Genomic DNA, 13,137 nt, shown 5'->3' with positions numbered 1-13,137 from the left:
ACCCTTACATATGTTAGCCTAGGGTACAAGCCAGTGGGAGAAACAATCAGCTCCTTAATGTAAATGGAGTGCCAACAACTAGCTTTCAGTTTTGAGAAATAACACATCCTTTACTTCGAAGATGGAAAATGTCTGTATCTATACATTTTTTCAACTACATTAAAGATATAAATGAAAATCATAAAAATTTAAGAATATTAAAAACAGAAATTCAAAAAATACATGTCTAGCATGAGGAAAAAAGATTTCTATACAAAGATGCAAAAGGACAAATTATAAAAGAAAGAACTAATGACATACCTAGAGTCAAATATATAGATGTCAAAAGGTATTTATTTTCACTTTCAGCATTGTCCATTAAATTTTAAAAAATATATATGATATTAAATTTTAGAAATTTAGAAAAATATGTATGACAAAATTTGCAGTTATTGCTGAGCTCACCAACTGAGCTCATAAGCATAAATCCTCGAGGGAGTTAGATGGGTAGGAAACAGAGATTGAGAGAGAGATGGAAAAAGACAAGGAGGAGGAGATCCGTGCTTATAATTAACTGAACTTATGATGTTGGCTAGTAAAGTAAAAAGAAAAATCACCTAAACTGTAGTAAAAGAAAAGAAATAAAATAAACTTTCTGACATTAAGGACTGAGAGCTGTACAGAAAAGAAATTCCTAATAAGAAGAGCAGTGCTGCATTTCAGGTTAGGAGAATTCAATAGTACTAGAGTAGCAATCTGTTCGAATTTTACACTACAGTTTCCATTTGACTTCAATTTAATTTCACGTTGGTTAATTTTCTTGTAACTTGGCAAAATAATTTTAATTTCATCTGTATATTTCTATGACAGTGTTCATCATGGAATTATTTAAAGTTGTGAATAATTACAAACAACTCAAATACTCCCAGTAGGATTAAAGTAATTCACTAAATAAATTATGTTTGTATGATGGAATGTTAAATAGATTTAGGGAGTATATTTACTGGTAATAAAAAACTTTTGACACACACGCTTATATTCACACCTAAAAATGTTAACAGATTTTGTCTCCAGATGTTCTGCTCAGGTGATTTTTAACTCTTTGCTTACCTGGCATGACTGTTTTTTGTTTCTGTCTTTTTTGTTTTGCAATAAATGTGTGTCTCTAGTGTAATGAAGTAAGATTGTAGCAAATTAAGGAAGAGAATAAGATAAATAATAATGTAATATTTTTTAGAGCTATTAGTTAAATTAAAATGGATTTTTTAAAAGTGGAGAAAGGTAACAAATCATGCCACACATTTTTTTCAAAGATAGCATTGCAGATGTTGTAACTGCAATAAGATGAAATTATTAACAGTTTTATGTCACTATATTTAAAAATGAAGATATGGAAGAATAAATTTAATCTGTGCAAACCACCATTATAACAATTAATAAAAGACAATCATTTATATCATCAGACAGACAAAACTAGTGGGGTCTGAATAAATGAAAAGTAGACCCTATTCATAGGTAAAAAGCTGAATGTCAAAAATATCTCAGTGATTCCTAAATCTTTTTGTAAAATTTAAAAATTCTGGTAAAATTTATAAAAAAAATTTCCTTAGAAATTTACTAAGGTTTACGAGAAAAAAATCTACTTGCAATAATAAAGAGAAAATTATGAATAGAGAAGAAAGAGAAAATAATCTGAATGAGTTTTAAATGTGTGTAAAATAATCACAAGTCAAAAATATGTCACCTGTCCATGAATAAGGAGAATAAGGAGAAATCAGTGGAGAAAATATTAATTCACAGAGATAGATCCAATTGCTACAGAAATATTTTATAGGATAAAGATGATGCATGATGAAGGTACCAACCTCTCCAAAAGCCCCAGAACACAGAGAACCCTGTAGCTGAACGGCTTGGGTTCTCATGCTTCCCGAATCCAGTAGTGTGGTGAGGTAGGCAGCTGTATCCTGTGACAGCATGAGGGGTCCCCATTCCTTTCATCTGTGGCTCTGTCATCCTAGTGTTGAACTTGCCCATGCGCCCAGGTAAAACACAAGGGAGGAGAAAAGAATGGGTCTTTGGTGACAGTTTGTATGTGCTCTACAGTCTGTTGTTTGGCCCCCAGTTTGGCCAGACCCTCTCTTCACACAGACAGAGGTCACTGACTCTTCCCAAATGAGATAATCCAGATATCACCAGCTACTGCATCCACTCTGATTGTCCAGAGTAGAGGAAAGTGGTAGAGGAAGATGAAGGTAGCTGCTCTTAAAATGTACATACTGAAAGTGGAAATCTGAGAAACCTGGGGCTGTGATGGGACTGTGTGAATAGGAGCTGCAGGGACACCCGCTTGGGAAATGAAAACAGATTTGTAGGTTGGACGCTGGTTCAGTTGTCTGGGGGCCCCCTTCCTCAGGGCATGCCTTCACCCCAGGGATTCTGGGGGTTGCAAACTGTGAGGCCATGTGGCGTTGCCCTGATTGAGCAGCTTGTTTCCTGATGCTCTAGCTCTGGGGTCCACAGATTGCCTGTAGGAATCCATCTGTCATGTTACTCCATGAAGGGCTGCTGCAGTTTCTTTGGCAATAAATTCCTTTGGAAATTTGGTAGGTTTTCTGTTCTAGAAGTAAAAAGTAACCACAGGAAGTATATGGTCTTCTCAGAGTCCCTGAGCCTATGATTCTCCTCTTTTATTTCCTAACCACAGGCTAAGAGGAGTTCCATTAACAAAACTGTATTTTTATTCCATTTGTGCTTTCAAACCAGGCTAATTCTTGTCTTACTTAATCTTGGTGTAGTATCTTGTAGTATCTTGCTGAAGTGGTAATGAAGGGCAAAAACAAAAATATGTCTTGATGTTTTGACTACCCTCCCCAGAACTACAAGCTCAATAGAGAATTCTGCCTTCCAATGTATTTCAGGCTATACTATACTTTAAGATACACACACACACACACACACACGCATGTATTACATACATATATGTATACATAAACATATATTTATATTTATGTGGCATAACCAGCATGATCAGTTTTGTAGAGTAAAACATCTCTATTCTGTTCCTGCTGTCAAAACCAAGTCAATATGTATTTTAGGTTTTTATAATGTCAGTATAAAATTTCCAGATACCAATTTCTGAATTATTTGAGGTACAGGCTAATATATATAATACCCCTGCTGGCCCCAAATTATAAATTTTCCTTTATTTCCTTTCAGAGTATAGGTGGGCTGTTCATAGCATGGGTGGGGCTCCTCCCTCCATGGTGTAATCCAGAGCCCTGGGTCTTCTCTGGTTTTCCTCCTTGCCATCTCCTAGGGAGTTGCCTTTGTCTTCCGGACAAAGTAGGCTTTATCTCCAATATGGATAGTTCCAGAGGACGCTGGACAGTAAAAAATGAAGACAAGCAGCTTTCTTACAGGGATATGATCCAGAAATTACATGCATCACTTTTGCACACCTTCTGTTGGTCAGGACCAAAGTGTGAGGGAAGCTCAGATCTGTACCCTCTGGTTGGCCTTGTGAAAACCCAGAAGTTCCAGTGATATGTAAAAGAAGGGTGAAGTGGGTATCCAGATGCCAAGGAATGACGTTGGACCCTCACCTTATGCTACATGTAAAAATTAACTCAAATTGGATTAATGGATTAATTAATTGGAGTAATTTAGGTCTAAACAAAACCTAAAACTATAAGTCCCCTAGAAGGATATGACTGTGAGGAATCCTTCATGACACTGGTTTTGGGAATGATTTCTTGGCTATGACACCAGAAGTACAAGGAGCAAAAACAAAATTAGGTAAGTTTCATTACATAAAACTCAAGAACTTCTGCTCATTAAAGGAAACAATCAACAGAGTGAAAAGGCAACCTACAGAATGGGAGAAAATATTTCCATGCCACATATCTGATAGAGTGTTAATATCCACAATATATAAGGAACACATATAACTCAATGACTAAAATGTAAATATATCAGTTATAAAATGAGCAAAGGCTTGAGTACACATTTCTCCCAAGAAGACCATTCAAATAGTCAACAGGTCTATGAAAAGATGTTCAACATCACAGTCATTAGGGAAATGTAAACCAAAACCCCAGTGGGTTATCACCTCACACCCATTAGGATGACTACTATCAAAATAATAGGGCATAATTGTTGGGGAGGATGCACAGAAATTGGAACCCTTGTGCACTGTTGGTGAGAATGTAAAATTGTGCAGCCATATATATGTATAACAGTATGGAGATTCCTAAATAATTGAAATTTCAATTATCATGTAATTCAGACATCTCACTTATAGGTATATATTCAAAAGAATTCTAAGCAGGATCTCAAAGAAATATTTTCCCAGCCATGTCCTTAGCAGCACGATTCATTATAGTCAGGAGGTTGGAAGCCCAAGTACCCACCCATGGATGAATGGATAAAGAAATGCGGTCTACCTATGATGGAGTATTATTGAGCCTTAAAAAGGAGCCATGTAGCAGTCCTGTTACATGATATGACGTGGGTGAACCTGGAGGACATTATGCTCAGTGAAGTAAGCCAGTCGCAGAAGGGCAAGCACTGTATGATCCCCTCCCATCAATATGAAGTATCTAAAGCAGTGGAAATCATAGGAACACCAAGCTGTAAGGTGATTGCTATGGGCGGGGGAGGGGGTCGAGTTTAATGAGATGATATTTCAGTTTTGCAAAATGAGGAAGTTCGATAGATCTGCTGCACAACAATGTGATTGCTTCAGTCTACACAGAAAGATGGTCAAATGGTAAAAGAAAAGAAGTGTGTCCAGTTCTTCACTAGATTTTGGTAAAGCAGTGATGACAAGACACACACATTCCCTTTGTTTATGGCCCCCTTAGAAAGGTGGGCATAAGAAATAAATTGAACAATTGAAAAAGAAAGGATTAAAATCCAGTGAGAAGGATGAAGATGCAAAGAATCAATAATAGGGTCTGCCAGTCGGGGCCCCTGTGACGTGAACACCCTTCTTTATCTCATCGAGGCTCACTTGCATGAAAAATTTACAGCGCTCAGTATGCCTCCCTCCTGGAACTCTTCGGTCATGTGTCACATCACAGCCTTTGCAGCTGGTGTTTTGCTGTGTCATTATAGGATTTAGTGGTGCAGCACGTGTAAGTGACCAGCGCCTGGGCGCTCAGTCAACAAACAGGAGCTGGGACAAGTACACTTGACGGTAGCAGTGTATAAAAGCTAAATTTTCCGGGATGTCAGACCGCAACTAACATCAATCAGTTTTTCATCATTACAAAAAAGTTTATGATGCGTCTCTGTGCGGGGTTGGGACGGTGGCTGGCACCCAGTAGGCACTGGGCAAGGTGCTGTTGCTACAGCTATACTTTTGACCATTACTATTATTGTTGTTGATGCTGTTATTTCTATCGTTAGATGTGTTCATTATGCAAAGAAAAGTGTTGCTTAACATTTCCAGTTAGCCAGTAGCTGCCATGCCTCTTTTTAAATTATTTATTTCAAGAAAGTCCTACTACACTTGTTCCTGACTTGCCCTGAACATATTGCCATCTGTCTTTCCGTGTTTTTTATATGGATTCTCACCACACACTTAACTGCCTTTTCAACTCTGATAAGTTCTTGTGTGATTTGCTGTGTAATAAAAAGTAATAGTTTTGTGTACTAATGTTTCTTTCTCCCCCTAAGTACCTCATTAATTCATCTCTATTCACCAATGAGTTATTTGAAATTTTGTTCCTTAATGTATTGAAAGTCTCTATTTTCTAGCAAAGGACTGCCAATTGGCTTAAAGTCTTTGATATTGTATTTGCTTCTGTCACTGTCACTAGCATTAAGATTCTTTATGCCATTTTTTCACACACACAAAGAGGTATTGTGTCTCTGGGAGACGTGTGCATATAGATGGCTAGCTGGAGGGGTCCAATTGTAATGCAGAAACTGGACACACAGAGGGGTCAGTTAATCACAAAAGATTGCATTCATTCAGACTTAGAAGAAACTGTCATGTCCCTGTAGGACACTTGAGAATTGTCAGAATTTGAGATAGTAATTTTTGAATTTCAAGCATTTATTTACTTACCTTTGAAGTACAATAGTATTATTTTAAATATTCAGTATGTCTAATTTCCTGAATGCACATTTTTAGTTTCTGGGTTAAATCTTAGAATACGCAACCTGTTGACTTATTTCAGTCTAACACAGAAAGTGCCACATAGAAAAATAAAGCAAATAATGGAACGTTACACTAATGACTGGACATAATTGCACATAGATGTAACAATGTACTTCTCAAATTGGAAGAGGACACTGCATTGAAGTCTTCCAAATTTTTATTTCAAATGGGAAATACCAATTTATGCTTCCTGGGTCACTGTATTTAATGAAGTAAAAATAGAAAATATTTAAAATAAAATGTTACTTATGCATTTGTTAATTTTTTTTCTGCTTTCCTCAAAACTAGAGCCTATGATGCTTGAGGGACTTCAGCACCTAGAAAAGAGTCTGGCATAGAAGGAATGATGTATATGTTCAATAGACAAGTGGACAAATGGCTAATTATAATTCATGGGTCTCCATCCGTCTTGATAAGAAAGCTGGGCTCTAAAAACACAGATAGGATTGGTAAATGGGTCAGTGGAGCTATTCCAGATGGCAGAATGAATATATTGTTTGGCGGGGGCAGTAAGGAATGTGTGCTTGTGGGACAGAGAAGAAATATCAAGAGGACCTGAATACTGAGAGGGAAGTGTTTGGCAGAATAGAGTATTTTCAAAAGCATTTTATTGCTTTTTTCCTCATTATATGCAGCATTTTATGACATTTTTAGGTGGTATGAGTTTATGACTTGAGTCATGTAAGCATGAGTAAAAATAAAACCCAACAAGAGTTACAAATTTGTCAGTGTAGGAGGCAGAATAATTCCACTAGAAATAAAATATACACAAAAATAAAATATGCCTGTCTTCAGAGAGCAGCACTGTTCCTGCCCATCCATCAACTTGTGTCATTATGTTGAATTTATACACAATTAATAAGGTTTTTTGCAAAGTACCTAATGCGCAATTCTGTTTTAATTTGAGAGACTATCATTGCTTTTACCTGTGGCACCATGAATAAGTAACATAGATGTTTGCTTAATTTCAACTTCCCGAAAGACTGAGTTTGAATGAAACCATTACATTTGTGACCTAAAACGGTCTCTTGGGCAGCATGCATAATGGTAAAGAGTTCTGTGCCAGGTTGTAGGTTTAAAACAAATTGACTGCTCAGTGATAAATTCCTGGAAGTGGAGAAGGGGTCAGTGCTCATAAAAACACTGGCATACCCTTAACTATAGAGGTATGAATGGTTTTCTACAGCTACAATCACTTCGTAATGTGCAGGAGGGTTTTATCAGGCTAAACAGACCATATGGTGAAATGAATCCTTAAACTGAAAAACAGAAAGGCATTTTTAAAGTATCAGAGAGGAGTTAAAGTCATCACACATTTCTATAGAGAAGGTGCAAGAATGAAAAATCTGAAAAGCAATAATATGGCATGGTAAAAAAATAAAATAAAAAATACAGGACTCTGCTGATGATAAAACTAAAATTTACAAAAAGTATACTTAATGTTTGACTTCCAAGGATTTATTATATACGAAAATTATTTCAGCCAAATAGTTTTTTGTTTTAGAAAAATACGATTGCTGTGGTAATTTGAAAAATAATTCTAATTATGCTCAGTGTTTTGCTCATGTTGATTTCTTCAAAGAGGAAATTTAAAAACAGCTTGTTTCGTTGACAGGAAACACAAGTAGTCTAGAAAAATTCGTTATTACTATTAAACAATGTTAGTTGCCAAAGCATGTGCCACTCTGGAATGATTTTACAATAAAAAAGACCATGCAAAAATTGTATGAGGACTTCGGTGAAGCCCAGTCTAAAAGGAGGTAAACACGCCGGATACCTTGATTTTTCTCTTTACCTTATCAGAAACAAACTCAGAATATGAAGAGCTGAGTGAACTTGTTTTTGGTGTTCTACTTGCTCTTCATAGAAACACTTCACCTGACACTGGAGGAGACAGGTGTTTGACAATCTTTTGTTTATTGGGAAATAAAAGACCAGAGAGCCCCAACTGCATGAAAAATAGGCGACTGAGTTGAATATGGCATCTGCTCTTCACTAATGTAATTTCTTCAGCTTAATTGCTTTCCAACTGAAATCCCTGGATTTTTCAGAAGCCTTCTGTCCAGTATTTAGCTACAGAAGATTCTCCCAGACCTTTTTATTAGTGCCAAAACCAGGACACTTAAATTATGTAGCATATATATTACATTTTTATTTAAGCATTTAAGATTATATGGACATAAATATGTGTGTGTGTCTATCCTTCACATGTAAATCATCTTAGGCCAATAATGGAACCCAGAAGTACCTTTGAACATGCATCAAAATTAATTCTATGATTTTATCTGAGATTTTTATTCAGTATATACATAAACACACACACACAACAACCCTGCTTATTCCATTTGACTTTTGAAGTTTGAAGTTTTACTGCACTGCAAGGACTATTTCCCCTTAGAGAATTGAATAACGTGGTGAAATCACAATGACAATTATAGTCATTTAGAGTCAAAACAGGTTCTTATGTAATTGATTTTGATGAAGAAATGTATTGGGGTTTCATATCTGATTTGTCCTGTAAAGAGAGTAAAAATATTAGATTCTGGGACAACATTGCTATGGGCACAGAATTTAGATTAAAATAATATCTGGCCTTTAGAAGTGTCTGGGGTCTTCATAGGGTTCAAATCTTAGGGTTCAAAATCACCATAGGGTTTTCTCTTACTTCCCTTTTTCTGCCCTAGATTTATTTCTGCATAAACTAAGCCATATGCTGGATCATGCTCATCAATTTCAGAATGTCAGAACACAAAAGATCCATGTTTTGGATTTTCTATGACTTCAGGATCACTTGTATTCTATTGGTTAGCTGACATTCTGTTGTCGCATTTTGATTTTAGGAGCAAAGATCTCTTTTCTGTAGTGTAGCGTGACTGATGTGACAATTTAGTTAGTAATCTCAAATCTGATATGGGTAAAATACCCATCCAGTAGGAATGCTATTGAGAGTGATAGACAATTGCATGTTTGTAATAAAACCTGGAAAAATCTGAATAGTGGGATTTGTGGCTTTGTACTTGTTAGTCTCTTCAGCAATCGATGACTTATTTACATTTACATATTTTGTTAATCTACCTGGGTTTTCTGTTCCCATCTCCTTCTGTTTAAATCTCTACCTCCAAACAGATAGTCTGTTGGTTGGAGCTTATGATCAGATATGCTTATGGAATTGTTATACTGGTGTTTTAATTTTGCAGTTGCTATTTGATTTATGACTCTGCAGTTTAAACATGAACGTTAAGAACAAGAATTGTGGTAGTAAATACACCTGGGTTCAAGTTCCCTCTCTCTGATTTATTAGATGTGGGTTTTTAGACCATCTTCTTTTCCTCTCTAATCTTCACTTTCTTTATCTTAAAGTGGAATAATATCCATTGCATGGGGCACAGAGCCTAGCACAGGGCAAGAATCTATTGCTTGTCACTCAGCAGTGGGGTCGCAATGGTGCTGAGGATCGGTGTACATAGGAATGGATAGCTTGACCTACTTTTTTCACTCAGTTGTATCTGGACATTAATTTCCTTTTCTGTAACAGTGACAAGAGAAAATGCTCTTGTTTAAAGAATATTTGAGCCTTTATTTCATAATGCTGTAGTCCAGAAGATTCAGACAAGTTTAAGTTTACTAATCCATATGACCCTCTCTGTTTTCTTATCTAGAGAAGCTAATACTAGTCACTCTCCCACTGAGACTCTTGGTAGCTCAGAGCTTAAGAGACTCTATTGAAAACTACATAAACTAGTGTAAGTGAAAATACTTTGTAAACTGTAAAATTCCAAAGATTTTCATTTATTTTGTCTCAAATGTTTAGATTCAGGAGTTTCTTTCTAAACATAATGCATAATCATGATGTGAAAGCTTGTTAGCATGTAGCTATTTCATTCCCTGTGAGTTTTAGGGAAGATGGTATGGTCAATACATCTGTACTTTTTAAAAACACCCAAAATAACTTAATGTGGGTGAACAGTGCCACATTTGAGGACCATAAAGTGTAAAAAAGAACCTGCAACCATGGGGAGAAAGGTAGCTTCGTGTGGGAACGAAGGCAGGTCCAATATTGGGAAGAGATCGTGAGATTAAATTAAGAATAATGATTAATCTGAAGATGGCAATTATCATCTACACAGCTGGTTTCCCTATTTCAGTAAAACTGGTTTATGAATATGATTGCTGTGTTTAACCTAAAATAAATCAAAATGAAAATACTCATTCCAGGGAAAAAACATTAGCAAAAGAGGAAACAGAAAGACATGAGGGTCTTAACTATAAACTGAGGAATTGACATTGAATCTCATAAAAAATCCTCTCAAAATTTGAGATTATATCCTGTAAATAAAAATCTGAAATCCAGGTAATTTAATGATGGATATCATTCATTTTACTTTTTTCCCCTATGGTATGAGAGCTTAATGGTCCTGGTAAATTAAGAGTAATTGGTGAGGATGAGTTGTTACCATTCGTTACCACTGGTGACAAAATATTAGTCAATTATATTTAATATCACATTATTTAAAAAACATTTTATTAAGTGACATAATTAGTATTTCAACCTGATTGTTTATGTTCAACACCAGGTTCAAGAATGGAAACATTTTAGCCACATAACAGTGTGAATGTATTTAATGCCACAGAACTGTTCACTTTAAAATGGCTAAAATGATAGGTTTTATGTTTTGCGCATTTTATAACAATAAACATATGAAAAAAATGAATATATTTTACTATAAAGTCTGGCCATTTGTACAGTTAATGGCAGTCTTTAAATTCCCAGCTGAAGCTTCCTAAACGAAGGGAAAAACAATATGGTAAGCATGCTTGTGATAATTCAGATAAAAATATCTAACTCGTAGAAAATTATTTATAAAACATTATTTATGAAAACCAATTATATATATATATCATAGTATTAGGGTTCCTGTTCCTTCCATTTTATAATCATTCATCCTTACTGTTGCAGTCAGAACATCTAGAGAAGAGCCACTTTGAGAAAGAAGTAAAAGTCAGGAATGTTACCAGGCTCTATTTCATTGCTGTAAATCAGTGGTAGCACAGGATCTGAGCATTTCTGAGACAACATGATAGCCAGAAAACAGGAAAAGTGACAAGGCTTAGCTGGGACGATTGGGAGAGCTCATCAGGAAGGAAGCAGGCGGAAAACCAGGCTAAACAACGAGCCAGAAACAAAGGCGGAGTCTCAAGTCACACAGAGCGGTAGAACAGCAAAGAAAGCCGGCTCCTTCCTGAGTTCCTCTATTTGTACTAGAAACATTTATGGCTCCTAGGCTGCCCACCTCTGCCCTGCTTTTACAGATTTACAATGGCTAACTCTAGCATGAGACCTGGACGGATGAAGGAAAAATCTCAGGAAAAGTGAATTGGAAATCTGACATATTGGATAAGTCATCCATGCAAATAATAAAGGAATCATGATTTGAAAGATGGAAAACTGGATGCGTATTTGCTTAAACCCTAGGGAAAGTAAATATATCATGAGAGAGGAGGGACCAATAAAGAAAGAATAAGCACTATGTTACAGAAACATCCAAACTAGGTAGTCACTGAATATTTACTCCAGTAACATCTCTAGGGACTAGAGATGCAGGGAATGCATTTGGGAAATGCTGTGCTATCTGCATACCATGAAAATCAGGGAAGAACAACAAATGTTTTCCATAGCACTGATTTTACTTTTGTTTTGGAAACACTGCCAATGCAAAAGAAGATTAAATAAATACTGGGAGGCTGAAGTGCAATTATCATTTCATGTGGACAAATTGACTTTCTTACTTATAAACACATGAGATTTTGTAACATTTTCCCTGTATTTCTTTGTGTTGATTTTATATTTTAAAACGTGTGAAGATTAATGACAATGTCAAATTTACATCAAAATATATTAGTAATAAAAGCCAATTTTGACTTTTTAGAAATGTGCTATATACTAGGCTGCTAATAAAATATAATCAAATTAGAAAATAAACTCACTACTTTTATAATTAAATTAACTATGTATTAAGAACAAAATGTAGCAATAAATCTGAAAACATTTTCAATTTATTTTAGTAATGAAGTTATTAAAGGTTATTAAATTTATTTTAATAACAAGGTTACCAAGGCTTTCTGTTAAAAAATCTTGAAATTGTAGGGATGAAAGCCCAGAGATACTCAAAATGATAAGAAAAGTATTTAACATAACAACTTAAAACATTAATAGCAACAAAATGAAAGGAATGAATTTAAGAAAAAAAGTGGAAATAAGATCATCAATATTAAGAGGTTATTCTCACAATAAAATACACAAACCTCTGGCAATCTATTATGAAATGAAGGAAGGTAGAAATAAGCTTTAACAGTAGCATGTTGTGAGATGGATCTACAAACTTAAACCTTCAATTAAAAGAGACTATGTGGACAGCTTTACATTAATGCACTGGGAAATCTAAACAAAATAAATAACAGTTTAAAAAATAAATAACCAAATTACTTCTGGTATAATTATAAATACTGAATAAATCAACAACCATTGAAAAGTCTGAAAGGTAATAAAAATTTATAACCCAAGGAGATTTTTTACTGAGATTGTTTTATGTTTAAAGTTTACTAAATTTCAAGGAAACAACTCCTACATTATTTAAACATACACAGGATATAGAGAGTGAAAGTTTGCAGGTGTATTTTTAGTGGTTTATATAACCCTGCTATCAGTACTGAACAGGTATATTACACACACACAAACACGAACACTACATATATATATGTATATATATATATATACATATATATATGTATATATGTACAGGCCAATTTTACTTTTTAATAAAATGTGGAACATCCAAAACTAATAGCTAACTGAATAGCAGTCTATACCAACAATATGTGTCAGGAAGTGAAAAAATGTTCAACACTAGAAAATCTAATGAAATGAATTCTATTATTTAGTAAGCTCAGAGAAGAGAAAAAGCTATCTTAGCTTGATCAGGCCTATTGCAAGC

This window comes from Manis javanica, chromosome 2 (assembly GCF_040802235.1).
Source record: "Manis javanica isolate MJ-LG chromosome 2, MJ_LKY, whole genome shotgun sequence".
Classification (NCBI taxonomy): domain Eukaryota; kingdom Metazoa; phylum Chordata; class Mammalia; order Pholidota; family Manidae; genus Manis; species Manis javanica.
This window is presented reverse-complemented; position numbering follows the sequence as displayed.